General features: G+C 37.1%; 47 non-coding genes across 47 annotated transcripts; 40 read left to right on the plus strand and 7 right to left on the minus strand.

Annotated features, from left to right (window-relative positions):
• Positions 1 to 869: 869 nt before the first annotated feature.
• Trnav-uac lies at positions 870 to 942 on the minus strand. The gene has a single exon. It is a non-coding gene; the product is annotated as a tRNA-Val (tRNA).
• A 267-nt stretch (positions 943 to 1,209) lies between these two features.
• Trnac-gca lies at positions 1,210 to 1,281 on the plus strand. Its single transcript has one exon. It is a non-coding gene; the product is annotated as a tRNA-Cys (tRNA).
• Positions 1,282 to 2,559: 1,278 nt separating this feature from the next.
• On the minus strand, positions 2,560 to 2,632 carry Trnav-uac. Its single transcript has one exon. It is a non-coding gene; the product is annotated as a tRNA-Val (tRNA).
• A 1,617-nt stretch (positions 2,633 to 4,249) lies between these two features.
• Trnav-uac lies at positions 4,250 to 4,322 on the minus strand. The gene has a single exon. It is a non-coding gene; the product is annotated as a tRNA-Val (tRNA).
• Positions 4,323 to 5,057: 735 nt separating this feature from the next.
• Trnac-gca lies at positions 5,058 to 5,129 on the plus strand. The gene has a single exon. It is a non-coding gene; the product is annotated as a tRNA-Cys (tRNA).
• Positions 5,130 to 5,939: 810 nt separating this feature from the next.
• On the minus strand, positions 5,940 to 6,012 carry Trnav-uac. The gene has a single exon. It is a non-coding gene; the product is annotated as a tRNA-Val (tRNA).
• A 735-nt stretch (positions 6,013 to 6,747) lies between these two features.
• Positions 6,748 to 6,819, plus strand: Trnac-gca. The gene has a single exon. It is a non-coding gene; the product is annotated as a tRNA-Cys (tRNA).
• Positions 6,820 to 7,629: 810 nt separating this feature from the next.
• Trnav-uac lies at positions 7,630 to 7,702 on the minus strand. Its single transcript has one exon. It is a non-coding gene; the product is annotated as a tRNA-Val (tRNA).
• Positions 7,703 to 8,438: 736 nt separating this feature from the next.
• Trnac-gca lies at positions 8,439 to 8,510 on the plus strand. The gene has a single exon. It is a non-coding gene; the product is annotated as a tRNA-Cys (tRNA).
• Positions 8,511 to 9,319: 809 nt separating this feature from the next.
• Positions 9,320 to 9,392, minus strand: Trnav-cac. Its single transcript has one exon. It is a non-coding gene; the product is annotated as a tRNA-Val (tRNA).
• Positions 9,393 to 10,127: 735 nt separating this feature from the next.
• On the plus strand, positions 10,128 to 10,199 carry Trnac-gca. The gene has a single exon. It is a non-coding gene; the product is annotated as a tRNA-Cys (tRNA).
• An 810-nt stretch (positions 10,200 to 11,009) lies between these two features.
• Positions 11,010 to 11,082, minus strand: Trnav-uac. Its single transcript has one exon. It is a non-coding gene; the product is annotated as a tRNA-Val (tRNA).
• Positions 11,083 to 12,626: 1,544 nt separating this feature from the next.
• On the plus strand, positions 12,627 to 12,772 carry Trnal-uaa. The gene is made up of 2 exons: positions 12,627 to 12,663; positions 12,728 to 12,772. It is a non-coding gene; the product is annotated as a tRNA-Leu (tRNA).
• An 86-nt stretch (positions 12,773 to 12,858) lies between these two features.
• On the plus strand, positions 12,859 to 12,930 carry Trnaa-ugc. Its single transcript has one exon. It is a non-coding gene; the product is annotated as a tRNA-Ala (tRNA).
• Positions 12,931 to 13,323: 393 nt separating this feature from the next.
• Trnal-uaa lies at positions 13,324 to 13,460 on the plus strand. Its single transcript has 2 exons — positions 13,324 to 13,360; positions 13,416 to 13,460. It is a non-coding gene; the product is annotated as a tRNA-Leu (tRNA).
• An 86-nt stretch (positions 13,461 to 13,546) lies between these two features.
• Trnaa-ugc lies at positions 13,547 to 13,618 on the plus strand. The gene has a single exon. It is a non-coding gene; the product is annotated as a tRNA-Ala (tRNA).
• A 393-nt stretch (positions 13,619 to 14,011) lies between these two features.
• Trnal-uaa lies at positions 14,012 to 14,148 on the plus strand. The gene is made up of 2 exons: positions 14,012 to 14,048; positions 14,112 to 14,148. It is a non-coding gene; the product is annotated as a tRNA-Leu (tRNA).
• An 86-nt stretch (positions 14,149 to 14,234) lies between these two features.
• On the plus strand, positions 14,235 to 14,306 carry Trnaa-ugc. Its single transcript has one exon. It is a non-coding gene; the product is annotated as a tRNA-Ala (tRNA).
• A 393-nt stretch (positions 14,307 to 14,699) lies between these two features.
• Trnal-uaa lies at positions 14,700 to 14,836 on the plus strand. The gene is made up of 2 exons: positions 14,700 to 14,736; positions 14,792 to 14,836. It is a non-coding gene; the product is annotated as a tRNA-Leu (tRNA).
• Positions 14,837 to 14,922: 86 nt separating this feature from the next.
• Trnaa-ugc lies at positions 14,923 to 14,994 on the plus strand. Its single transcript has one exon. It is a non-coding gene; the product is annotated as a tRNA-Ala (tRNA).
• A 391-nt stretch (positions 14,995 to 15,385) lies between these two features.
• Positions 15,386 to 15,522, plus strand: Trnal-uaa. The gene is made up of 2 exons: positions 15,386 to 15,422; positions 15,478 to 15,522. It is a non-coding gene; the product is annotated as a tRNA-Leu (tRNA).
• Positions 15,523 to 16,075: 553 nt separating this feature from the next.
• Positions 16,076 to 16,212, plus strand: Trnal-uaa. Its single transcript has 2 exons — positions 16,076 to 16,112; positions 16,173 to 16,212. It is a non-coding gene; the product is annotated as a tRNA-Leu (tRNA).
• Positions 16,213 to 16,298: 86 nt separating this feature from the next.
• Trnaa-ugc lies at positions 16,299 to 16,370 on the plus strand. Its single transcript has one exon. It is a non-coding gene; the product is annotated as a tRNA-Ala (tRNA).
• A 393-nt stretch (positions 16,371 to 16,763) lies between these two features.
• Positions 16,764 to 16,900, plus strand: Trnal-uaa. The gene is made up of 2 exons: positions 16,764 to 16,800; positions 16,864 to 16,900. It is a non-coding gene; the product is annotated as a tRNA-Leu (tRNA).
• An 86-nt stretch (positions 16,901 to 16,986) lies between these two features.
• Positions 16,987 to 17,058, plus strand: Trnaa-ugc. Its single transcript has one exon. It is a non-coding gene; the product is annotated as a tRNA-Ala (tRNA).
• Positions 17,059 to 17,450: 392 nt separating this feature from the next.
• Trnal-uaa lies at positions 17,451 to 17,587 on the plus strand. The gene is made up of 2 exons: positions 17,451 to 17,487; positions 17,551 to 17,587. It is a non-coding gene; the product is annotated as a tRNA-Leu (tRNA).
• Positions 17,588 to 17,673: 86 nt separating this feature from the next.
• On the plus strand, positions 17,674 to 17,745 carry Trnaa-ugc. The gene has a single exon. It is a non-coding gene; the product is annotated as a tRNA-Ala (tRNA).
• Positions 17,746 to 18,137: 392 nt separating this feature from the next.
• Trnal-uaa lies at positions 18,138 to 18,274 on the plus strand. The gene is made up of 2 exons: positions 18,138 to 18,174; positions 18,230 to 18,274. It is a non-coding gene; the product is annotated as a tRNA-Leu (tRNA).
• Positions 18,275 to 18,360: 86 nt separating this feature from the next.
• On the plus strand, positions 18,361 to 18,432 carry Trnaa-ugc. The gene has a single exon. It is a non-coding gene; the product is annotated as a tRNA-Ala (tRNA).
• A 391-nt stretch (positions 18,433 to 18,823) lies between these two features.
• Positions 18,824 to 18,960, plus strand: Trnal-uaa. The gene is made up of 2 exons: positions 18,824 to 18,860; positions 18,916 to 18,960. It is a non-coding gene; the product is annotated as a tRNA-Leu (tRNA).
• Positions 18,961 to 19,509: 549 nt separating this feature from the next.
• Trnal-uaa lies at positions 19,510 to 19,646 on the plus strand. Its single transcript has 2 exons — positions 19,510 to 19,546; positions 19,602 to 19,646. It is a non-coding gene; the product is annotated as a tRNA-Leu (tRNA).
• An 86-nt stretch (positions 19,647 to 19,732) lies between these two features.
• Positions 19,733 to 19,804, plus strand: Trnaa-ugc. The gene has a single exon. It is a non-coding gene; the product is annotated as a tRNA-Ala (tRNA).
• A 393-nt stretch (positions 19,805 to 20,197) lies between these two features.
• Trnal-uaa lies at positions 20,198 to 20,334 on the plus strand. The gene is made up of 2 exons: positions 20,198 to 20,234; positions 20,290 to 20,334. It is a non-coding gene; the product is annotated as a tRNA-Leu (tRNA).
• An 86-nt stretch (positions 20,335 to 20,420) lies between these two features.
• Positions 20,421 to 20,492, plus strand: Trnaa-ugc. The gene has a single exon. It is a non-coding gene; the product is annotated as a tRNA-Ala (tRNA).
• A 392-nt stretch (positions 20,493 to 20,884) lies between these two features.
• On the plus strand, positions 20,885 to 21,021 carry Trnal-uaa. Its single transcript has 2 exons — positions 20,885 to 20,921; positions 20,977 to 21,021. It is a non-coding gene; the product is annotated as a tRNA-Leu (tRNA).
• An 86-nt stretch (positions 21,022 to 21,107) lies between these two features.
• On the plus strand, positions 21,108 to 21,179 carry Trnaa-ugc. The gene has a single exon. It is a non-coding gene; the product is annotated as a tRNA-Ala (tRNA).
• A 392-nt stretch (positions 21,180 to 21,571) lies between these two features.
• Positions 21,572 to 21,708, plus strand: Trnal-uaa. The gene is made up of 2 exons: positions 21,572 to 21,608; positions 21,664 to 21,708. It is a non-coding gene; the product is annotated as a tRNA-Leu (tRNA).
• Positions 21,709 to 21,794: 86 nt separating this feature from the next.
• On the plus strand, positions 21,795 to 21,866 carry Trnaa-ugc. The gene has a single exon. It is a non-coding gene; the product is annotated as a tRNA-Ala (tRNA).
• A 392-nt stretch (positions 21,867 to 22,258) lies between these two features.
• Positions 22,259 to 22,395, plus strand: Trnal-uaa. The gene is made up of 2 exons: positions 22,259 to 22,295; positions 22,351 to 22,395. It is a non-coding gene; the product is annotated as a tRNA-Leu (tRNA).
• An 86-nt stretch (positions 22,396 to 22,481) lies between these two features.
• On the plus strand, positions 22,482 to 22,553 carry Trnaa-ugc. The gene has a single exon. It is a non-coding gene; the product is annotated as a tRNA-Ala (tRNA).
• Positions 22,554 to 22,946: 393 nt separating this feature from the next.
• Trnal-uaa lies at positions 22,947 to 23,083 on the plus strand. The gene is made up of 2 exons: positions 22,947 to 22,983; positions 23,039 to 23,083. It is a non-coding gene; the product is annotated as a tRNA-Leu (tRNA).
• An 86-nt stretch (positions 23,084 to 23,169) lies between these two features.
• On the plus strand, positions 23,170 to 23,241 carry Trnaa-ugc. Its single transcript has one exon. It is a non-coding gene; the product is annotated as a tRNA-Ala (tRNA).
• A 392-nt stretch (positions 23,242 to 23,633) lies between these two features.
• On the plus strand, positions 23,634 to 23,770 carry Trnal-uaa. The gene is made up of 2 exons: positions 23,634 to 23,670; positions 23,726 to 23,770. It is a non-coding gene; the product is annotated as a tRNA-Leu (tRNA).
• An 87-nt stretch (positions 23,771 to 23,857) lies between these two features.
• On the plus strand, positions 23,858 to 23,928 carry Trnaa-ugc. Its single transcript has one exon. It is a non-coding gene; the product is annotated as a tRNA-Ala (tRNA).
• Positions 23,929 to 24,317: 389 nt separating this feature from the next.
• Positions 24,318 to 24,454, plus strand: Trnal-uaa. The gene is made up of 2 exons: positions 24,318 to 24,354; positions 24,410 to 24,454. It is a non-coding gene; the product is annotated as a tRNA-Leu (tRNA).
• An 86-nt stretch (positions 24,455 to 24,540) lies between these two features.
• Trnaa-ugc lies at positions 24,541 to 24,612 on the plus strand. The gene has a single exon. It is a non-coding gene; the product is annotated as a tRNA-Ala (tRNA).
• A 392-nt stretch (positions 24,613 to 25,004) lies between these two features.
• On the plus strand, positions 25,005 to 25,141 carry Trnal-uaa. The gene is made up of 2 exons: positions 25,005 to 25,041; positions 25,097 to 25,141. It is a non-coding gene; the product is annotated as a tRNA-Leu (tRNA).
• Positions 25,142 to 25,217: the final 76 nt, after the last annotated feature.

A 25,217-nucleotide genomic window follows, 5' to 3' on the forward strand; every position in this document is an offset into this window, starting at 1 on the left:
AGTGGTAGAGCATTCGACTGCAGATCGAAATATTCCCAGTTTAAACCTGGGTGCCCCCTTATAAAACGGATGTTCATCATTGAGATGTTTTAAAATGAAATAACTTGCGGTTTTCTGCATGCTTATCTGTTTATATGGAAACTTTTGTATCATTTTTTTAAAGATTTACATCAAATATATAGTGACAAAACAATAATCACACAATAGAATTATCACTGTATCAGTAGCAGATTTGCGCACAATATAGAAAGAACCTGTCAGGTACGATTATCTCAGCGAAAAATGTAAAACCCCGGTCGTGTGTACAATTGCAATTAATACTTAAGAGTCTCATGCTGTTCCGACTGAGCTAGCCAGGCTCATACAAATCAACGTTGTAATCCAATACTATCTAATATGTCATGGTAAAATGCACTTGGATTATCGCTCGCACTATGGTGATAACTACATCGGTGGTTATGAGGATTTACTGCTAAGATACACATAAGTGATATTCCTATATTTTATCTTTTTACTTTGTATGTAATGAGTGCTAGGATGATAGACTGCATAGTTGTAAAATTATCTCTAGTGATGTAACATTACCATTTTGCAGGAATCAAGTCAAAACTTCAGCGGTTATTGTTGCGTTAAAAAAGCGCCAGTTTTGACTGCTTTTCGTTGGGATGACACCAGACGGATAGCCAAACAAATACAACTTGGTAGTGGCACCCTTTTAAGTGTACAGACCAGCTAGTTAGCGTGTAAGATTCCTACCGCTCTTCTTCCATTACACATTTTATTTAGCAGTACACAAGTCCAGATATTGGCTATTATCGAGAAAGTACAAAAGGAAATGAAATTCCATACTCGGATTAAAGTTGTAAAATTGTTTCCACCCAGGATCGAACTGAGGACCTTCAGCGTGTAAAGCCGACGTGATAACCACTACACTATGGAAACGTCAATTTCATAAAGATGGCAAAAAATTTATTTCGCCAAAATCACCATAACATGTTTATGTCCCCCAAATATATAATAAGGATATAGCTGACTTGACCTGAAAGCGACACGATGACTTAATAGGCATCAATTATCAACATTTCGTTTCGTGAAATATCAGAGAAAAGAAATCTAATTTTTAAAAAATATCAATCGATATTTCAGAGTCAGAAACTCTTAATTAAAATGGAGGAATAATACAAATACGCGGTAAAATGTAAAAATATCGGGGGTATAGCTCAGTGGAAGAGCATTCGACTGCAGATCGAAATGTCCCCGGTTCGACCCCGGATGCCCCCTATTAAGTTGAATCTAATACAGGGAATGAACTATTATTGGGTTTATTCAGTTAAATTGTTTCATTGTTGTGTTTATTGAATTTGAAAATCAGCTCACTAAAAATATTTCTACGTATCAGCCTGAATTTTGAAAGTTTGAAAGAAATTCTCATCAGCTTATGGAAACTGATCTGCTTTAAAGCTGTTCAAGAAGTATTATTTAATAACACACAGTTTCTTCACTCAAATAACTGAAATATCTGACGTGGCCTCCTGTTCAATAGAAACTCAATTATTAACCAAATGATTCTTTGTTTGCGCATCCTGTGTGAAACAAAAATTAAAAGATAAGGTTTTTTTCGCAAAATTAATACCTTATAATCCAGAATGTCGAAGGTAAACTCATACAAACATTTATGGGGGTATAGCTCAGTGGTAGAGCATTCGACTGCAGATCGAAATATTCCCAGTTTAAACCTGGGTGCCCCCTTATAAAACGGATGTTCATCATTGAGATGTTTTAAAATGAAATAACTTGCGGTTTTCTGCATGCTTATCTGTTTATATGGAAACTTTTGTATAATTTATTTAAAGATTTACATCAAATATATAGTGACAAAACAATAATCACACAATAGAATTATCACTGTATCAGTAGCAGATTTGCGCACAATATAGAAAGAACCTGTCAGGTACGATTATCTCAGCGAAAAATGTAAAACCCCGGTCGTGTGTACAATTGCAATTAATACTTAAGAGTCTCATGCTGTTCCGACTGAGCTAGCCAGGCTCATACAAATCAACGTTGTAATCCAATACTATCTAATATGTCATGGTAAAATGCACTTGGATTATCGCTCGCACTATGGTGATAACTACATCGGTGGTTATGAGGATTTACTGCTAAGATACACATAAGTGATATTCCTATATTTTATCTTTTTACTTTGTATGTAATGAGTGCTAGGATGATAGACTGCATAGTTGTAAAATTATCTCTAGTGATGTAACATTACCATTTTGCAGGAATCAAGTCAAAACTTCAGCGGTTATTGTTGCGTTAAAAAAGCGCCAGTTTTGACTGCTTTTCGTTGGGATGACACCAGACGGATAGCCAAACAAATACAACTTGGTAGTGGCACCCTTTTAAGTGTACAGACCAGCTAGTTAGCGTGTAAGATTCCTACCGCTCTTCTTCCATTACACATTTTACATAGCAGTACACAAGTCCAGATATTGGCTATTATCGAGAAAGTACAAAAGGAAATGAAATTCCATACTCGGATTAAAGTTGTAAAATTGTTTCCACCCAGGATCGAACTGAGGACCTTCAGCGTGTAAAGCCGACGTGATAACCACTACACTATGGAAACGTCAATTTTATAAAGATGGCAAAAAATTTATTTCGCCAAAATCACCATAACATGTTTATGTCCCCCAAATATATAATAAGGATATAGCTGACTTGACCTGAAAGCCACACGATGACTAAATAGGCATCAATTATCGACATTTCGTTTCGTGAAATATCAGAGAAAAGAAATCTAATTTTTAAAAAATATCAATCGATATTTCAGAGTCAGAAACTCTTAATTAAAATGGAGGAATAATACAAATACGCGGTAAAATGTAAAAATATCGGGGGTATAGCTCAGTGGAAGAGCATTCGACTGCAGATCGAAATGTCCCCGGTTCAACCCCGGATGCCCCCTATTAAGTTGAATCTAATACAGGGAATGAACTATTATTGGGTTTATTCAGTTAAATTGTTTCATTGTTGTGTTTATTGAATTTGAAAATCAGCTCACTAAAAAGATTTCTACGTATCAGCCTGACTTTTGAAAGTTTGAAAGAAATTCTCATCAGCTTATGGAAACTGATCTGCGTTAAAGCTGTTCAAGAAGTATTATTTAATAACACACAGTTTCTTCACTCAAATAACTGAAATATCTGACGTGGCCTCCTGTTCAATAGAAACTCAATTATTAACCAAATGATTCTTTGTTTGCGCATCCTGTGTGAAACAAAAATTAAAAGATAAGGTTTTTTTCGCAAAATTAATACCTTATAATCCAGAATGTCGAAGGTAAACTCATACAAACATTTATGGGGGTATAGCTCAGTGGTAGAGCATTCGACTGCAGATCGAAATATTCCCAGTTTAAACCTGGGTGCCCCCTTATAAAACGGATGTTCATCATTGAGATGTTTTAAAATGAAATAACTTGCGGTTTTCTGCATGCTTATCTGTTTATATGGAAACTTTTGTATCATTTATTTAAAGATTTACATCAAATATATAGTGACAAAACAATAATCACACAATAGAATTATCACTGTATCAGTAGCAGATTTGCGCACAATATAGAAAGAACCTGCCAGGTACGATTATCTCAGCGAAAAATGTAAAACCCCGGTCGTGTGTACAATTGCAATTAATACTTAAGAGTCTCATGCTGTTCCGACTGAGCTAGCCAGGCTCATACAAATCAACGTTGTAATCCAATACTATCTAATATGTCATGGTAAAATGCACTTGGATTATCGCTCGCACTATGGTGATAACTACATCGGTGGTTATGAGGATTTACTGCTAAGATACACATAAGTGATATTCCTATATTTTATCTTTTTACTTTGTATGTAATGAGTGCTAGGATGATAGACTGCATAGTTGTAAAATTATCTCTAGTGATGTAACATTACCATTTTGCAGGAATCAAGTCAAAACTTCAGCGGTTATTGTTGCGTTAAAAAAGCGCCAGTTTTGACTGCTTTTCGTTGGGATGACATCAGACGGATAGCAAAACAAATACAACTTGGTAGTGGAACCCTTTTAAGTGTACAGACCAGCTAGTTAGCGTGTAAGATTCCTACCGCTCTTCTTCCATTACACATTTTACATAGCAGTACACAAGTCCAGATATTGGCTATTATCGAGAAAGTACAAAAGGAAATGAAATTCCATACTCGGATTAAAGTTGTAAAATTGTTTCCACCCAGGATCGTACTAAGGACCTTCAGCGTGTAAAGCCGACGTGATAACCACTACACTATGGAAACGTCAATTTCATAAAGATGGCAAAAAATTTATTTCGCCAAAATCACCATAACATGTTTATGTCCCCCAAATATATAATAAGGATATAGCTGACTTGACCTGAAAGCCACACGATGACTAAATAGGCATCAATTATCGACATTTCGTTTCGTGAAATATCAGAGAAAAGAAATCTAATTTTTAAAAAATATCAATCGATATTTCAGAGTCAGAAACTCTTAATTAAAATGGAGGAATAATACAAATACGCGGTAAAATGTAAAAATATCGGGGGTATAGCTCAGTGGAAGAGCATTCGACTGCAGATCGAAATGTCCCCGGTTCAACCCCGGATGCCCCCTTTTACGTTGAATCTAATACAGGGAATGAACTATTATTGGGTTTATTCAGTTAAATTGTTTCATTGTTGTGTTTATTGAATTTGAAAATCAGCTAACTAAAAATATTTCTACGTATCAGCCTGACTTTTGAAAGTTTGAAAGAAATTCTCATCAGCTTATGGAAACTGATCTGCGTTAAAGCTGTTCAAGAAGTATTATTTAATAACACACAGTTTCTTCACTCAAATAACTGAAATATCTGACGTGGCCTCCTGTTCAATAGAAACTCAATTATTAACCAAATGATTCTTTGTTTGCGCATCCTGTGTGAAACAAAAATTAAAAGATAAGGTTTTTTTTGCAAAATTAATACCTTATAATCCAGAATGTCGAAGGTAAACTCATACAAACATGTATGGGGGTATAGCTCAGTGGTAGAGCATTCGACTGCAGATCGAAATGTCCCAAGTTCAACCCTGGGTGCCCCCTTATAAAACGGATGTTCATCATTGAGATGTTTTAAAATGAAATAACTTGCGGTTTTCTGCATGCTTATCTGTTTATATGGAAACTTTTGTATCATTTATTTAAAGATTTACATCAAATATATAGTGACAAAACAATAATCACACCATAGAATTATCACTGTATCAGTAGCAGATTTGCGCACAATATAGAAAGAACCTGCCAGGTACGATTATCTCAGCGAAAAATGTAAAACCCCGGTCGTGTGTACAATTGCAATTAATACTTAAGAGTCTCATGCTGTTCCGACTGAGCTAGCCAGGCTCATACAAATCAACGTTGTAATCCAATACTATCTAATATGTCATGGTAAAATGCACTTGGATTATCGCTCGCACTATGGTGATAACTACTTCGGTGGTTATGAGGATTTACTGCTAAGATACACATAAGTGATATTCCTATATTTTATCTTTTTACTTTGTATTTAATGAGTGCTAGGATGATAGACTGCATAGTTGTAAAATTATCTCTAGTGATGTAACATTACCATTTTGCAGGAATCAAGTCAAAACTTCAGCGGTTATTGTTGCGTTAAAAAAGCGCCAGTTTTGACTGATTTTCGTTGGGATGACACCAGACGGATAGCCAAACAAATACAACTTGGTAGTGGAACCCTTTTAAGTGTACAGACCAGCTAGTTAGCGTGTAAGATTCCTACCGCTCTTCTTCCATTACACATTTTACATAGCAGTACACAAGTCCAGATATTGGCTATTATCGAGAAAGTACAAAAGGAAATGAAATTCCATACTCGGATTAAAGTTGTAAAATTGTTTCCACCCAGGAACGAACTGAGGACCTTCAGCGTGTAAAGCCGACGTGATAACCACTACACTATGGAAACGTCAATTTAATAAAGATGGCAAAAAATTTATTTCGCCAAAATCACCATAACATGTTTATGTTCCCCAAATATATAATAAGGATATAGCTGACTTGACCTGAAAGCCACACGATGACTAAATAGGCATCAATTATCGACATTTCGTTTCGTGAAATATCAGAGAAAAGAAATCTAATTTTTAAAAAATATCAATCGATATTTCAGAGTCAGAAACTCTTAATTAAAATGGAGGAATAATACAAATACGCGGTAAAATGTAAAAATATCGGGGGTATAGCTCAGTGGAAGAGCATTCGACTGCAGATCGAAATGTCCCCGGTTCAACCCCGGATGCCCCCTATTAAGTTGAATCTAATACAGGGAATGAACTATTATTGGGTTTATTCAGTTAAATTGTTTTATTGTTGTGTTTATTGAATTTGAAAATCAGCTCACTAAAAATATTTCTACGTATCAGCCTGACTTTTGAAAGTTTGAAAGAAATTCTCATCAGCTTATGGAAACTGATCTGCGATAAAGCTGTTCAAGAAGTATTATTTAATAACACACAGTTTCTTCACTCAAATAACTGAAATATCTGACGTGGCCTCCTGTTCAATAGAAACTCAATTATTAACCAAATGATTCTTTGTTTGCGCATCCTGTGTGAAACAAAAATTAAAAGATAAGGTTTTTTTTGCAAAATTAATACCTTATAATCCAGAATGTTGAAGGTAAACTCATACAACCATTTATGGGGGTATAGCTCAGTGGTAGAGCATTCGACTGCAGATCGAAATGTCCCCAGTTCAAACCTGGGTGCCCCCTTATAAAACGGATGTTCATCATTGAGATGTTTTAAAATGAAATAACTTGCGGTTTTCTGCATGCTTACCTGTTTATATGGAAACTTTTGTATCATTTATTTAAAGATTTACATCAAATATATAGTGACAAAACAATAATCACACCATAGAATTATCACTGTATCAGTAGCAGATTTGCGCACAATATAGAAAGAACCTGCCAGGTACGATTATCTCAGCGAAAAATGTAAAACCCCGGTCGTGTGTACAATTGCAATTAATACTTAAGAGTCTCATGCTGTTCCGACTGAGCTAGCCAGGCTCATACAAATCAACGTTGTAATCCAATACTATCTAATATGTCATGGTAAAATGCACTTGGATTATCGCTCGCACTATGGTGATAACTACATCGGTGGTTATGAGGATTTACTGCTAAGATACACATAAGTGATATTCCTATATTTTATCTTTTTACTTTGTATGTAATGAGTGCTAGGATGATAGACTGCATAGTTGTAAAATTATCTCTAGTGATGTAACATTACCATTTTGCAGGAATCAAGTCAAAACTTCAGCGGTTATTGTTGCGTTAAAAAAGCGCCAGTTTTGACTGCTTTTCGTTGGGATGACACCAGACGGATAGCCAAACAAATACAACTTGGTAGTGGAACCCTTTTAAGTGTACAGACCAGCTAGTTAGCGTGTAAGATTCCTACCGCTCTTCTTCCATTACACATTTTACATAGCAGTACACAAGTCCAGATATTGGCTATTATCGAGAAAGTACAAAAGGAAATGAAATTCCATACTCGGATTAAAGTTGTAAAATTGTTTCCACCCAGGAACGAACTGAGGACCTTCAGCGTGTAAAGCCGACGTGATAACCACTACACTATGGAAACGTCAATTTCATAAAGATGGCAAAAAATTTATTTCGCCAAAATCACCATAACATTTTTTATGTCCCCCAAATATATAATAAGGATATAGCTGACTTGACCTGAAAGCCACACGATGACTAAATAGGCATCAATTATCGACATTTCGTTTCGTGAAATATCAGAGAAAAGAAATCTAATTTTTAAAAAATATCAATCGATATTTCAGAGTAAGAAACTCTTAATTAAAATGGAGGAATAATACAAATACGCGGTAAAATGTAAAAATATGGGGGGTATAGCTCAGTGGAAGAGCATTCGACTGCAGATCGAAATGTCCCCGGTTCAACCCCGGATGCCCCCTATTACGTTGAATCTAATACAGGGAATGAACTATTATTGGGTTTATTCAGTTAAATTGTTTCATTGTTGTGTTTATTGAATTTGAAAATCAGCTAACTAAAAATATTTCTACGTATCAGCCTGACTTTTGAAAGTTTGAAAGAAATTCTCATCAGCTTATGGAAACTGATCTGCGTTAAAGCTGTTCAAGAAGTATTATTTAATAACACACAGTTTCTTCACTCAAATAACTGAAATATCTGACGTGGCCTCCTGTTCAATAGAAACTCAATTATTAACCAAATGATTCTTTGTTTGCGCATCCTGTGTGAAACAAAAATTAAAAGATAAGTTTTTTTTCGCAAAATTAATACCTTATAATCCAGAATGTCGAAGGTAAACTCATACCAACATTTATGGGGGTATAGCTCAGTGGTAGAGCATTCGACTGCAGATCGAAATGTCCCCAGTTCAAACCTGGGTGCCCCCTTATAAAACGGATGTTCATCATTGAGATGTTTTAAAATGAAATAACTTGCGGTTTTCTGCATGCTTACCTGTTTATATGGAAACTTTTGTATCATTTATTTAAAGATTTACATCAAATATATAGTGACAAAACAATAATCACACCATAGAATTATCACTGTATCAGTAGCAGATTTGCGCACAATATAGAAACACCTGCCAGGTACGATTATCTCAGCGAAAAATGTAAAACCCCGGTCGTGTGTACAATTGCAATTAATACTTAAGAGTCTCATGCTGTTCCGACTGAGCTAGCCAGGCTCATACAAATCAACTTTGTAATCCAATACTATCTAATATGTCATGGTAAAATGCACTTGGATTATCGCTCGCACTATGGTGATAACTACATCGGTGGTTATGAGGATTTACTGCTAAGATACACATAAGTGATATTCCTATATTTTATCTTTTTACTTTGTATGTAATGAGTGCTAGGATGATAGACTGCATAGTTGTAAAATTATCTCTAGTGATGTAGCATTACCATTTTGCAGTAATCAAGTCAAAACTTCAGCGGTTATTGTTGCGTTAAAAAAGCACCAGTTTTGACTGCTTTTCGTTGGGATGACACCAGACGGATAGCCAAACAAATACAACTTGGTAGTGGCACCCTCTTAAGTGTACAGACTAGCTAGTTAGCGTGTAAGATTCCTACCGCTCTTCTTCCATTACACATTTTACATAGCAGTACACAAGTCCAGATATTGGCTATTATCGAGAAAGTACAAAAGGAAATGAAATTCCATACTCGGATTAAAGTTGTAAAATTGTTTCCACCCAGGATCGAACTGAGGACCTTCAGCGTGTGAAGCCAACGTGATAACCACTACACTATGGAAACGTGAATTTCATAAAGATGGCAAAAAATTTATTTCGCCAAAATCACCATAACATGTTTATGTCCCCCAAATATATAATAAGGATATAGCTGACTTGACCTGAAAGCCACACGATGACTAAATAGGCATCAATTATCGACATTTCGTTTCGTGAAATATCAGAGAAAAGAAATCTAATTTTTAAAAAATATCAATCGATATTTCAGAGTCAGAAACTCTTAATTAAAATGGAGGAATAATACAAATACGCGGTAAAATGTAAAAATATCGGGGGTATAGCTCAGTGGAAGAGCATTCGACTGCAGATCGAAATGACCCCGGTTCAACCCCGGATGCCCCCTATTAAGTTGAATCTAATACAGGGAATGAACTATTATTGGGTTTATTCAGTTAAATTGTTTCATTGTTGTGTTTATTGAATTTGAAAATCAGCTCACTAAAAATATTTCTACGTATCAGCCTGACTTTTGAAAGTTTGAAAGAAATTCTCATCAGCTTATGGAAACTGATCTGCGTTAAAGCTGTTCAAGAAGTATTATTTAATAACACACAGTTTCTTCACTCAAATAACTGAAATATCTGACGTGGCCTCCTGTTCAATAGAAACTCAATTATTAACCAAATGATTCTTTGTTTGCGCATCCTGTGTGAAACAAAAATTAAAAGATAAGGTTTTTTTCGCAAAATTAATACCTTATAATCCAGAATGTTAAAGGTAAACTCATACAAACATTTATGGGGGTATAGCTCAGTGGTAGAGCATTCGACTGCAGATCGAAATGTCCCCAGTTCAAACCTGGGTGCCCCCTTATAAAACGGATGTTCATCATTGAGATGTTTTAAAATGAAATAACTTGCGGTTTTCTGCATGCTTACCTGTTTATATGGAAACTTTTGTATCATTTATTTAAAGATTTACATCAAATATATAGTGACAAAACAATAATCACACAATAGAATTATCACTGTATCAGTAGTAGATTTGCGCACAATATAGAAAGAACCTGCCAGGTACGATTATCTCAGCGAAAAATGTAAAACCCCGGTCGTGTGTACAATTGCAATTAATACTTAAGAGTCTCATGCTGTTCCGACTGAGCTAGCCAGGCTCATACAAATCAACGTTGTAATCCAATACTATCTAATATGTCATGGTAAAATGCACTTGGATTATCGCTCGCACTATGGTGATAACTACATCGGTGGTTATGAGGATTTACTGCTAAGATACACATAAGTGATATTCCTATATTTTATCTTTTTACTTTGTATGTAATGAGTGCTAGGATGATAGACTGCATAGTTGTAAAATTATCTCTAGTGATGTAACATTACCATTTTGCAGTAATCAAGTCAAAACTTCAGTGGTTATTGTTGCGTTAAAAAAGCGCCAGTTTTGACTGCTTTTCGTTGGGATGACACCAGACGGATAGCCAAACAAATACAACTTGGTAGTGGCACCCTTTTAATCGTACAGACTAGCTAGTTAGCGTGTAAGATTCCTACCGCTCTTCTTCCATTACACATTTTACATAGCAGTACACAAGTCCAGATATTGGCTATTATCGAGAAAGTACAATAGGAAATGAAATTCTATACTCGGATTAAAGTTGTAAAATTGTTTCCACTCAGGATCGAACTGAGGACCTTCAGCGTGTAAAGCCGACGTGATAACGACTACACTATCGAAACGTCAATTACATAAAGATGGCAAAAAATTTATTTCGCCAAAATCACCATAACATGTTTATGTCCCCCAAATATATAATAAGGATATAGCTGACTTGACCTGAAAGCCACACGATGAAAAAATAGGCATCAATTATCGACATTTCGTTTCGTGAAATATCAGAGAAAAGAAATCCAATTTTAAAAAAATACAAGATTCCTTCGGTAATATCCTTCGGTAATTTTTTTAAACGTTAAAGAGACAGAAAATAAAGGTTATGGTAGATTAATACATACTATAACGTTTGGAAAATTCTGTTTCCCTTTATTCTCTTTCATAATTGATTCTTTATAACTAATTGACTAATAATCTGTTAATATTATGAGTGGTGCGACTTAGGAGTGGCGGAGGCTTCGCCCCGCCACCCCACGTCGCACTTCACGTTTAGATTAAGTTTTAGCAAAATTTATTACTATAGTAACATGGAATTGGAAAAATTATTAGTTACATATTAACTATAAAGAATTGGATGTGCTATTATAGCAGTTAGATTAAACCACCACTGAAAAAATCTTAATTCAGGCATATAACCTAAGTGTTTTATGACCGGTTCCAAAATCGATACCGATGGTAGCGTCGCTAGTGATATTACCATAGCTTTACTTCGTCTTTCGTTACATTGTTTGGTGTACACACCAACCTGACCACGCTTTCCCTTAAATCTTACGTCAATGTTGGACTAATGGTTAGCAACCCGGGCTGCCACTCGTATGGTTCGGAGTTCGAAACTCGAACAAGCCATTTAGGAAATTTAAATTTGTAACTTTTGAAAAATTATACTTAAAAAACTTTCGGAGGTAAATGGAAGTGGAAGATCGGTGGTAACTCTTCACGACCGCCAAAAGATCTTGATGACTGTGGAGAGGACAAGGGAAGAAGAGAGAGATGACCCAGAGCTTCAAAATGAGTATGATCAAACATTTTTAAAATGTTCCTCAACTTCCTGGTTGATGACTAACTGTCGATCATCATCATCAAGATCATCATTTATTAAAAACAGTTAACAAAAAGAGGCAATAATAAGAACAATAAAGACGAAATCGAACAAGAACAATAAAAATCAAATCAAATATCATCAAAATATCAATATCATATCATCAAAACTTGTCTTGCTAGGGAAGATTCAAACTTTTTTTCTTTTTGTTAACACTGCTGAGCACTCACTGCACTGACAGTTGGAAGGTTAAGCAAACAAAAGCGAATTCACTGCCTAGGATTCGGCAACCAGCTAGGTAACAAGTACGCAAATTAAATTTTTAAAACAGTAATGAAAACAAATGAAACCCCGTTACGACATGTATCAAATTTTGACAAAATTATGTACAAAATTTGGTGACGATTGGTCATTCAGGGAAGAAACGTATAAAGGATAACTAAATGGACATTAAACCCTCTGAATTTCACTACTAGCTACTACTACCCTACCCCCTATACCCCACACCCTATATTGTTAAGGACCTTCGTATATAAATATACCTAAGAGATAAGTAGTCATTGCGTTAACAATGTCAAGATGGCCGAGTGGTTAAGGCGCCAGACTTAAGATACAAAATCAAATAAATCAAATAATAGATTAATAGGTAATCTTGTTAAATCCGTTATTTGGCATTCTGGTCTTCGAGAAAGGCGTGGGTTCGAACCCCACTCTTGACAAAACCTTCCTTTCAAGTTTTATTCTTTTTACTTACATACGTGTCGCAATCGTTAAAAGTCACTCAAAGCAAACGAATTAATATTAAGGGGTTGTAACTCAGTGGTAGAGTGTTCGCTTTGCATGCGAAAAGCCCGGAGTTCGATCCTCCGCAACTCCAAAGTATAAACACTTTTATTTTAAAAAAAAAGACCATTGTCAGGTCTGCCAACAGAATGAAACCACATTCCACATTCTTACGAATATCTCGTGAAAAGTGTAAATACCCAGTGATCAAACAAGTACTTGCAAAACGATAGGGCATAATCTTTCTTATCCTTCCTTTCTTCTACTGGTAGAAATCGGCTTTTGTCGTCCCAGCGGTATTTTCTGACGGCCATTCGGTTGTGGCACTGTCGATTAAACCTGCCATGATCCTCGAAAATTGAACAGAAAAGCATATAATTGCCATTAATTATTGATATTTTGCCCTGTCATAGTTACAATTGCGTGCTCTTTTCAATACACCTAGTTTACGCCACATTGCAATATAAGTAGTCATTGCGATAACAATGTCAAGATGGCCGAGTGGTTAAGGCGCCAGACTTAAGATACAAAATCAAATAATAGATTAATAGGTAATCTTGTTAAATCCGTTATTTGGCATTCTGGTCTTTGAGAAAGGCGTGGGTTCGAACCCCACTCTTGACAAAACCTTCCTTTCAAGTTTTATTCTTTTTACTTACATACGTGTCGCAATCGTTAAAAGTCACTCAAAGCAAACGAATTAATATTAAGGGGTTGTAACTCAGTGGTAGAGTGTTCGCTTTGCATGCGAAAAGCCCGGAATTCAATCCTCCGCAACTCCATAGTATAAACACTTTCATTTTGAAAAAAAAGACCATTGTCAGGTCTGCCAACAGAATGAAACCACATTCCACATTCTTACGAATATCTCGTGAAAAGTGTAAATACCCAGTGATCAAACAAATACTTGCAAAACGATAGGGCATAATCTTTCTTATCCTTCCTTTCTTCTACTGGTAGAAACCGGCTTTTGTCGTCCCAGCGGTATTTTCTGACGGCCATTCGGTTGTGGCACTGTCGATTAAACCTGCCATGATCCTCGAAAATTGAACAGAAAAGCATATAATTGCCATTAATTATTGATATTTTGCCCTGTCATAGTTACAATTGCGTGCTCTTTTCAATACACCTAGTTTACGCCACATTGCAATATAAGTAGTCATTGCGATAACAATGTCAAGATGGCCGAGTGGTTAAGGCGCCAGACTTAAGATACAAAATCAAATAATAGATTGATAGGTAATCTTGTTAAATCCGTTATTTGGCATTGTGGTCTTCGAGAAAGGCGTGGGTTCGAACCCCACTCTTGACAAAACCTTCCTTTCAAGTTTTATTCTTTTTACTTACATACGTGTCGCAATCGTTAAAAGTCACTCAAAGCAAACGAATTAATATTAAGGGGTTGTAACTCAGTGGTAGAGTGTTCGCTTTGCATGCGAAAAGCTCGGAGTTCAATCCTCCGCAACTCCATAGTATAAACACTTTCATTATGAAAAAAAAGACCATTGTCAGGTCTGCCAACAGAATGAAACCACATTCCACATTCTTACGAATATCTCGTGAAAAGTGTAAATACCCAGTGATCAAACAAGTACTTGCAAAACGATAGGGCATAATCTTTCTTATCCTTCCTTTCTTCTACTGGTAGAAACCGGCTTTTGTCGTCCCAGCGGTATTTTCTGACGGCCATTCGGTTGTGGCACTGTCGATTAAACCTGCCATGATCCTCGAAAATTGAACAGAAAAGCATATAATTGCCATTAATTATTGATATTTTGCCCTGTCATAGTTACAATTGCGTGCTCTTTTCAATACACCTAGTTTACGCCACATTGCAATATAAGTAGTCATTGCGATAACAATGTCAAGATGGCCGAGTGGTTAAGGCGCCAGACTTAAGATACAAAATCAAATAATAGATTAATAGGTAATCTTGTTAAATCCGTTATTTGGCATTCTGGTCTTCGAGAAAGGCGTGGGTTCGAACCCCACTCTTGACAAAACCTTCCTTTCAAGTTTTATTCTTTTTACTTACATACGTGTCGCAATCGTTAAAAGTCACTCAAAGCAAACAAATTAATATTAAGGGGTTGTAACTCAGTGGTAGAGTGTTCGCTTTGCATGCGAAAAGCCCGGAGTCCAATCCTCCGCAACTCCATAGTATACACTTTCATTTTGAAAAAAAAGACCATTGTCAGGTCTGCCAACAGAATGAAACCACATTCCACATTCTTACGAATATCTCGTGAAAAGTGTAAATACCCAGTGATCAAACAAGTACTTGCAAAACGATAGGGCATAATCTTTCTTATCCTTCCTTTCTTCTACTGGTAGAAACCGGCTTTTGTCGTCCCAGCGGTATTTTCTGACGGCCATTCGGTTGTGGCACTGTCGATTAAACCTGCCATGATCCTCGAAAATTGAACAGAAAAGCATATAATTGCCATTAATTATTGATATTTTGCCCTGTCATAGTTACAATTGCGTGCTCTTTTCAATACACCTAGTTTACGCCACATTGCAATATAAGTAGTCATTGCGATAACAATGTCAAGATGGCCGAGTGGTTAAGGCGCCAGACTTAAGATACAAAATCAAATAATAGATTAATAGGTAATCTTGTTAAATCCGTTATTTGGCATTCTGGTCTTCGAGAAAGGCGTGGGTTCGAACCCCACTCTTGACAAAACCTTCCTTTCAAGTTTTATTCTTTTTACTTACATACGTGTCGCAATCGTTAAAAGTCACTCAAAGCAAACGAATTAATATTAAGGGGTTGTAACTCAGTGGTAGAGTGTTCGCTTTGCATGCGAAAAGCCCGGACTCCAATCCTCCGCAACTCCATAGTGTAAACACTTTCATTTTGAAAAAAAAAAGACCATTGTCAGGTCTGCCAACCGAATGAAACCACATTCCACATTCTTACGAATATCTCGTGAAAAGTGTAAATACCCAGTGATCAAACAAGTACTTGCAAAACGATAGGGCATAATCTTTCTTATCCTTCCTTTCTTCTACTGGTAGAAACCGGCTTTTGTCGTCCCAGCGGTATTTTCTGACGGCCATTCGGTTGTGGCACTGTCGATTAAACCTGCCATGATCCTCGAAAATTGAACAGAAAAGCATATAATTGCCATTAATTATTGATATTTTGCCCTGTCATAGTTACAATTGCGTGCTCTTTTCAATACACCTAGTTTACGCCACATTGCAATATAAGTAGTCATTGCGATAACAATGTCAAGATGGCCGAGTGGTTAAGGCGCCAGACTTAAGATACAAAATCAAATAATAGATTAATAGGTAATCTTGTGAAATCCGTTATTTGGCATTCTAATCTTCGAGAAAGGCGTGGGTTCGAACCCCACTCTTGACAAAACCTTCCTTTCAAGTTTTATTCTTTCTACTTACATACGTGTCGCAATCGTTAAAAGTCACTCAAAGCAAACGAATTAACATTAAGGGGTTGTAACTCAGTGGTAGAGTGTTCGCTTTGCATGCGAAAAGCCCGGAGTTCAATCCTCCGCAACTCCATGGTATAAACACTTTCATTTTGAAAAAAAAGACCATTGTCAGGTCTGCCAACAGAATGAAACCACATTCCACATTCTTACGAATATCTCGTGAAAAGTGTAAATACCCAGTGATCAAACAAGTACTTGCAAAACGATAGGGCATAATCTTTATTATCCTTCATTTCTTCTACTGGTAGAAACCGGCTTTTGTCGTCCCAGCGGTATTTTCTGACGGCCATTCGGTTGTGGCACTGTCGATTAAACCTGCCATGATCCTCGAAAATTGAACAGAAAAGCATATAATTGCCATTAATTATTGATATTTTGCCCTGTCATAGTTACAATTGCGTGCTCTTTTCAATACACCTAGTTTACGCCACATTGCAATATAAGTAGTCATTGCGATAACAATGTCAAGATGGCCGAGTGGTTAAGGCGCCAGACTTAAGATACAATATCAAATAATAGATTAATAGGTAATCTTGTTAAATCCGTTATTTGGCATTGTGGTCTTCGAGAAAGGCGTGGGTTCGAACCCCACTCTTGACAAAACCTTCCTTTCAAGTTTTATTCTTTTTACTTACATACGTGTCGCAATCGTTAAAAGTCACTCAAAGCAAACGAATGAATATTAAGGGGTTGTAACTCAGTGGTAGAGTGTTCGCTTTGCATGCGAAAAGCCCGGAGTTCAATTCTCCGCAACTCCATAGTATAAACACTTTCATTTTCAAAAAAAGACCATTGTCAGGTCTGCCAACAGAATGAAACCACATTCCACATTCTTACGAATATCTCGTGAAAAGTGTAAATACCCAGTGATCAAACAAGTACTTGCAAAACGATAGGGCATAATCTTTCTTATCCTTCCTTTCTTCTACTGGTAGAAACCGGCTTTTGTCGTCCCAGCGGTATTTTCTGACGGCCATTCGGTTGTGGCACTGTCGATTAAACCTGCCATGATCCTCGAAAATTGAACAGAAAAGCATATAATTGCCATTAATTATTGATATTTTGCCCTGTCATAGTTACAATTGCGTGCTCTTTTCAATACACCTAGTTTACGCCACATTGCAATATAAGTAGTCATTGCGATAACAATGTCAAGATGGCCGAGTGGTTAAGGCGCCAGACTTAAGATACAAAATCAAATAATAGATTAATAGGTAATCTTGTTAAATCCGTTATTTGGCATTGTGGTCTTCGAGAAAGGCGTGGGTTCGAACCCCACTCTTGACAAAACCTTCCTTTCAAGTTTTATTCTTTTTACTTACATACGTGTCGCAATCGTTAAAAGTCACTCAAAGCAAACGAATGAATATTAAGGGGTTGTAACTCAGTGGTAGAGTGTTCGCTTTGCATGCGAAAAGCCCGGAGTTCAATTCTCCGCAACTCCATAGTATAAACACTTTCATTTTCAAAAAAAGACCATTGTCAGGTCTGCCAACAGAATGAAACCACATTCCACATTCTTACGAATATCTCGTGAAAAGTGTAAATACCCAGTGATCAAACAAGTACTTGCAAAACGATAGGGCATAATCTTTCTTATCCTTCCTTTCTTCTACTGGTAGAAACCGGCTTTTGTCGTCCCAGCGGTATTTTCTGACGGCCATTCGGTTGTGGCACTGTCGATTAAACCTGCCATGATCCTCGAAAATTGAACAGAAAAGCATATAATTGCCATTAATTATTGATATTTTGCCCTGTCATAGTTACAATTGCGTGCTCTTTTCAATACACCTAGTTTACGCCACATTGCAATATAAGTAGTCATTGCGATAACAATGTCAAGATGGCCGAGTGGTTAAGGCGCCAGACTTAAGATACAAAATCAGATAATAGATTAATAGGTAATCTTGTTAAATCCGTTATTTGGCATTCTGGTCTTCGAGAAAGGCGTGGGTTCGAACCCCACTCTTGACAAAACCTTCCTTTCAAGTTTTATTCTTTTTACTTACATACGTGTCGCAATCGTTAAAAGTCACTCAAAGCAAACGAATTAATATTAAGGGGTTGTAACTCAGTGGTAGAGTGTTCGCTTTGCATGCGAAAAGCCCGGAGTCCAATCCTCCGCAACTCCATAGTATACACTTTCATTTTGAAAAAAAAAACCATTGTCAGGTCTGCCAACAGAATGAAACCACATTCCACATTCTTACGAATATCTCGTGAAAAGTGTAAATACCCAGTGATCAAACAAGTACTTGCAAAACGATAGGGCATAATCTTTCTTATCCTTCCTTTCTTCTACTGGTAGAAACCGGCTTTTGTCGTCCCAGTGGTATTTTCTGACGGCCATTCGGTTGTGGCACTGTCGATTAAACCTGCCATGATCCTCGAAAATTGAACAGAAAAGCATATAATTGCCATTAATTATTGATATTTTGCCCTGTCATAGTTACAATTGCGTGCTCTTTTCAATACACCTAGTTTACGCCACATTGCAATATAAGTAGTCATTGCGATAACAATGTCAAGATGGCCGAGTGGTTAAGGCGCCAGACTTAAGATACAAAATCAAATAATAGATTAATAGGTAATCTTGTTAAATCCGTTATTTGGCATTCTGGTCTTCGAGAAAGGCGTGGGTTCGAACCCCACTCTTGACAAAACCTTCCTTTCAAGTTTTATTCTTTTTACTTACATACGTGTCGCAATCGTTAAAAGTCACTCAAAGCAAACGAATTAATATTAAGGGGTTGTAACTCTGTGGTAGAGTGTTCGCTTTGCATGCGAAAAGCCCGGAGTTCACCTCCGCAACTCCATGGTATAAACACTTTCATTTTGAAAAAAAAGACCATTGTCAGGTCTGCCAACAGAATGAAACCACATTCCACATTCTTACGAATATCTCGTGAAAAGTGTAAATACCCAGTGATCAAACAAGTACTTGCAAAACGATAGGGCATAATCTTTCTTATCCTTCATTTCTTCTACTGGTAGAAACCAGCTTTTGTCGTCCCAGCGGTATTTTCTGACGGCCATTCGGTTGTGGCACTGTCGATTAAACCTGCCATGATCCTCGAAAATTGAACAGAAAAGCATATAATTGCCATTAATTATTGATATTTTGCCCTGTCATAGTTACAATTGCGTGCTCTTTTCAATACACCTAGTTTACGCCACATTGCAATATAAGTAGTCATTGCGATAACAATGTCAAGATGGCCGAGTGGTTAAGGCGCCAGACTTAAGATACAAAATCAAATAATAGATTAATAGGTAATCTTGTTAAATCCGTTATTTGGCATTCTGGTCTTCGAGAAAGGCGTGGGTTCGAACCCCACTCTTGACAAAACCTTCCTTTCAAGTTTTATTCTTTTTACTTACATACGTGTCGCAATCGTTAAAAGTCACTCAAAGCAAACGAATTAATATTAAGGGGTTGTAATTCAGTGGTAGAGTGTTCGCTTTGCATGCGAAAAGCCCGGAGTTCAATCCTCCGCAACTCCATAGTATAAACACTTTCATTTTCAAAAAAAAGACCATTGTCAGGTCTGCCAACAGAATGAAACCACATTCCACATTTTTACGAATATCTCGTGAAAAGTGTAAATACCCAGTGATCAAACAAGTACTTGCAAAACGATAGGGCATAATCTTTCTTATCCTTCCTTTCTTCTACTGGTAGAAACCGGCTTTTGTCGTCCCAGCGGTATTTTCTGACGGCCATTCGGTTGTGGCACTGTCGATTAAACCTGCCATGATCCTCGAAAATTGAACAGAAAAGCATATAATTGCCATTAATTATTGATATTTTGCCCTGTCATAGTTACAATTGCGTGCTCTTTTCAATACACCTAGTTTACGCCACATTGCAATATAAGTAGTCATTGCGATAACAATGTCAAGATGGCCGAGTGGTTAAGGCGCCAGACTTAAGATACAAAATCAAATAATAGATTAATAGGTAATCTTGTTAAATCCGTTATTTGGCATTCTGGTCTTCGAGAAAGGCGTGGGTTCGAACCCCACTCTTGACAAAACCTTCCTTTCAAGTTTTATTCTTTTTACTTACATACGTGTCGCAATCGTTAAAAGTCACTCAAAGCAAACGAATGAATATTAAGGGGTTGTAACTCAGTGGTAGAGTGTTCGCTTTGCATGCGAAAAGCCCGGAGTTCAATCCTCCGCAACTCCATAGTATAAACACATTCATTTTAAAAAAAAGACCATTGTCAGGTCTGCGAACAGAATGAAACCACATTCCACATTTTTACGAATATCTCGTGAAAAGTGTAAATACCCAGTGATCAAACAAGTACTTGCAAAACGATAGGGCATAATCTTTCTTATCCTTCCTTTCTTCTACTGGTAGAAACCGGCTTTTGTCGTCCCAGCGGTATTTTCTGACGGCCATTCGGTTGTGGCACTGTCGATTAAACCTGCCATGATCCTCGAAAATTGAACAGAAAAGCATATAATTGCCATTAATTATTGATATTTTGCCCTGTCATAGTTACAATTGCGTGCTCTTTTCAATACACCCAGTTTACGCCACATTGCAATATAAGTAGTCATTGCGATAACAATGTCAAGATGGCCGAGTGGTTAAGGCGCCAGACTTAAGATACAAAATCAAATAATAGATTAATAGGTAATCTTGTTAAATCCGTTATTTGGCATTCTGGTCTTCGAGAAAGGCGTGGGTTCGAACCCCACTCTTGACAAAACCTTCCTTTCAAGTTTTATTCTTTTTACTTACATACGTGTCGCAATCGTTAAAAGTCACTCAAAGCAAACAAATTAATATTAAGGGGTTGTAACTCAGTGGTAGAGTGTTCGCTTTGCATGCGAAAAGCCCGGAGTTCAATCCTCCGCAACTCCATAGTATACACTTTCATTTTGAAAAAAAAAGACCATTGTCAGGTCTGCCAACAGAATGAAACCACATTCCACATTCTTACGAATATCTCGTGAAAAGTGTAAATACCCAGTGATCAAACAAGTACTTGCAAAACGATAGGGCATAATCTTTCTTATCCTTCCTTTCTTCTACTGGTAGAAACCGGCTTTTGTCGTCCCAGCGGTATTTTCTGACGGCCATTCGGTTGTGGCACTGTCGATTAAACCTGCCATGATCCTCGAAAATTGAACAGAAAAGCATATAATTGCCATTAATTATTGATATTTTGCCCTGTCATAGTTACAATTGCGTGCTCTTTTCAATACACCTAGTTTACGCCACATTGAAATATAAGTAGTCATTGCGATAACAATGTCAAGATGGCCGAGTGGTTAAGGCGCCAGACTTAAGATACAAAATCAAATAATAGATTAATAGGTAATCTTGTTAAATCCGTTATTTGGCATTCTGGTCTTCGAGAAAGGCGTGGGTTCGAACCCCACTCTTGACAAAACCTTCCTTTCAAGTTTTATTCTTTTTACTTACATACGTGTCGCAATCGTTAAAAGTCCCTCAAAGCAAACGAATTAATATTAAGGGGTTGTAACTCAGTGGTAGAGTGTTCGCATTGCATGCGAAAAGCCCGGAGTTCAATTCTCCGCAACTCCATAGTATAAACACTTTCATTTTCAAAAAAAGACCATTGTCAGGTCTGCGAACAGAATGAAACCACATTCCACATTTTTACGAATATCTCGTGAAAAGTGTAAATACCCAGTGATCAAACAAGTACTTGCAAAACGATAGGGCATAATCTTTCTTATCCTTCCTTTCTTCTACTGGTAGAAACCGGCTTTTGTCGTCCCAGCGGTATTTTCTGACGGCCATTCGGTTGTGGCACTGTCGATTAAACCTGCCATGATCCTCGAAAATTGAACAGAAAAGCATATAATTGCCATTAATTATTGATATTTTGCCCTGTCATAGTTACAATTGCGTGCTCTTTTCAATACACCCAGTTTACGCCACATTGCAATATAAGTAGTCATTGCGATAACAATGTCAAGATGGCCGAGTGGTTAAGGCGCCAGACTTAAGATACAAAATCAAATAATAGATTAATAGGTAATCTTGTTAAATCCGTTATTTGGCATTCTGGTCTTCGAGAAAGGCGTGGGTTCGAACCCCACTCTTGACAAAACCTTCCTTTCAAGTTTTATTCTTTTTACTTACATACGTGTCGCAATCGTTAAAAGTCACTCAAAGCAAACGAATTAATATTAAGGGGTTGTAACTCAGTGGTAGAGTGTTCGCTTTGCATGCGAAAAGCCCGGAGTTCAATCCTCCGCAACTCCATAGTATAAACACTTTCATTTAAAAAAAAAAAACCATTGTCAGGTCTGCCAACAGAATGAAACCACATTCCACATTCTTACGAATATCTCGTGAAAAGTGTAAATACCCAGTGATCAAACAAGTACTTGCAAAACGATAGGGCATAATCTTTCTTATCCTTCCTTTCTTGTACTGGTAGAAACCGGCTTTTGTCGTCCCAGCGGTATTTTCTGACGGCCATTCGGTTGTGGCACTGTCGATTAAACCTGCCATGATCCTCGAAAATTGAACAGAAAAGCATATAATTGCCATTAATTATTGATATTTTGCCCTGTCATAGTTACAATTGCGTGCTCTTTTCAATACACCCAGTTTACGCCACATTGCAATATAAGTAGTCATTGCGATAACAATGTCAAGATGGCCGAGTGGTTAAGGCGCCAGACTTAAGATACAAAATCAAATAATAGATTAATAGGTAATCTTGTTAAATCCGTTATTTGGCATTCTGGTCTTCGAGAAAGGCGTGGGTTCGAACCCCACTCTTGACAAAACCTTCCTTTCAAGTTTTATTCTTTTTACTTACATACGTGTCGCAATCGTTAAAAGTCACTCAAAGCAAACGAATTAATATTAAGGGGTTGTAACTCAGTGGTAGAGTGTTCGCTTTGCATGCGAAAAGCCCGGAGTTCAATCCTCTGCAACTCCATAGTATAAACACTTTCATTTTGAAAAAAAGACCATTGTCAGGTCTGCCAACAGAATGAAACCACATTCCACATTCTTACGAATATCTCGTGAAAAGTGTAAATACCCAGTGATCAAACAAGTACTTGCAAAACGATAGGGCATAATCTTTCTTATCCTTCCTTTCTTCTACTGGTAGAAACCGGCTTTTGTCGTCCCAGCGGTATTTTCTGACGGCCATTCGGTTGTGGCACTGTCGATTAAACCTGCCATGATCCTCTAAAATTGAACAGAAAAGCATATAATTGCCATTAATTATTGATATTTTGCCCTGTCATAGTTACAATTGCGTGCTCTTTTCAATACACCTAGTTTACGCCACATTGCAATATAAGTAGTCATTGCGATAACAATGTCAAGATGGCCGAGTGGTTAAGGCGCCAGACTTAAGATACAAAATCAAATAATAGATTAATAGGTAATCTTGTTAAATCCGTTATTTGGCATTCTGGTCTTCGAGAAAGGCGTGGGTTCGAACCCCACTCTTGACAAAACCTTCCTTTCAAGTTTTATTCTTTTTACTTACATACGAGTCGCAATCGTTAAAAGTCACTCAAAGCAAACTGATTAATAATAATGGCTTGTAACTCAGTGGTAGAGTGTTCGCTTTGCATGCGAAAAGCCCGGAGTTCAATCCTCCGCAACTCCATAGTATACACTTTCATTTTGAAAAAAAACCATTGTCAGGTCTGCCAACAGAATGAAACCACATTCAACATTCTTACGAATATCTCGTGAAAAGTGTAAATACCCAGTGATCAAACAAGTACTTGCAAAACGATAGGGCATAATCTTTCTTATCCTTCCTTTCTTCTACTGGTAGAAACCGGCTTTTGTCGTCCCAGCGGTATTTTCTGACGGCCATTCGGTTGTGGCACTGTCGATTAAACCTGCCATGATCCTCGAAAATTGAACAGAAAAGCATATAATTGCCATTAATTATTGATATTTTGCCCTGTCATAGTTACAATTGCGTGCTCTTTTCAATACACCTAGTTTACGCCACATTGAAATATAAGTAGTCATTGCGATAACAATGTCAAGATGGCCGAGTGGTTAAGGCGCCAGACTTAAGATACAAAATCAAATAATAGATTAATAGGTAATCTTGTTAAATCCGTTATTTGGCATTCTGGTCTTCGAGAAAGGCGTGGGTTCGAACCCCACTCTTGACAAAACCTTCCTTTCAAGTTTTATTCTTTTTACTTACATACGTGTCGCAATCGTTAAAAGTCCCTCAAAGCAAACGAATTAATATTAAGGGGTTGTAACTCAGTGGTAGAGTGTTCGCTTTGCATGCGAAAAGCCCGGAGTTCAATTCTCCGCAACTCCATAGTATAAACACTTTCATTTTCAAAAAAAGACCATTGTCAGGTCTGCGAACAGAATGAAACCACATTCCACATTTTTACGAATATCTCGTGAAAAGTGTAAATACCCAGTGATCAAACAAGTACTTGCAAAACGATAGGGCATAATCTTTCTTATCCTTCCTTTCTTCTACTGGTAGAAACCGGCTTTTGTCGTCCCAGCGGTATTTTCTGACGGCCATTCGGTTGTGGCACTGTCGATTAAACCTGCCATGATCCTCGAAAATTGAACAGAAAAGCATATAATTGCCATTAATTATTGATATTTTGCCCTGTCATAGTTACAATTGCGTGCTCTTTTCAATACACCTAGTTTACGCCACATTGCAATATAAGTAGTCATTGCGATAACAATGTCAAGATGGCCGAGTGGTTAAGGCGCCAGACTTAAGATACAAAATCAAATAATAGATTAATAGGTAATCTTGTTAAATCCGTTATTTGGCATTCTGGTCTTCGAGAAAGGCGTGGGTTCGAACCCCACTCTTGACAAAACCTTCCTTTCAAGTTTTATTCTTTTTACTTACATACGTGTCGCAATCGTTAAAACTCACTCAAAGCAAACGAA

This window comes from Daphnia pulex, chromosome 7 (genome assembly GCF_021134715.1).
Source record: "Daphnia pulex isolate KAP4 chromosome 7, ASM2113471v1".
NCBI classification, from domain to species: Eukaryota; Metazoa; Arthropoda; class Branchiopoda; order Diplostraca; family Daphniidae; genus Daphnia; species Daphnia pulex.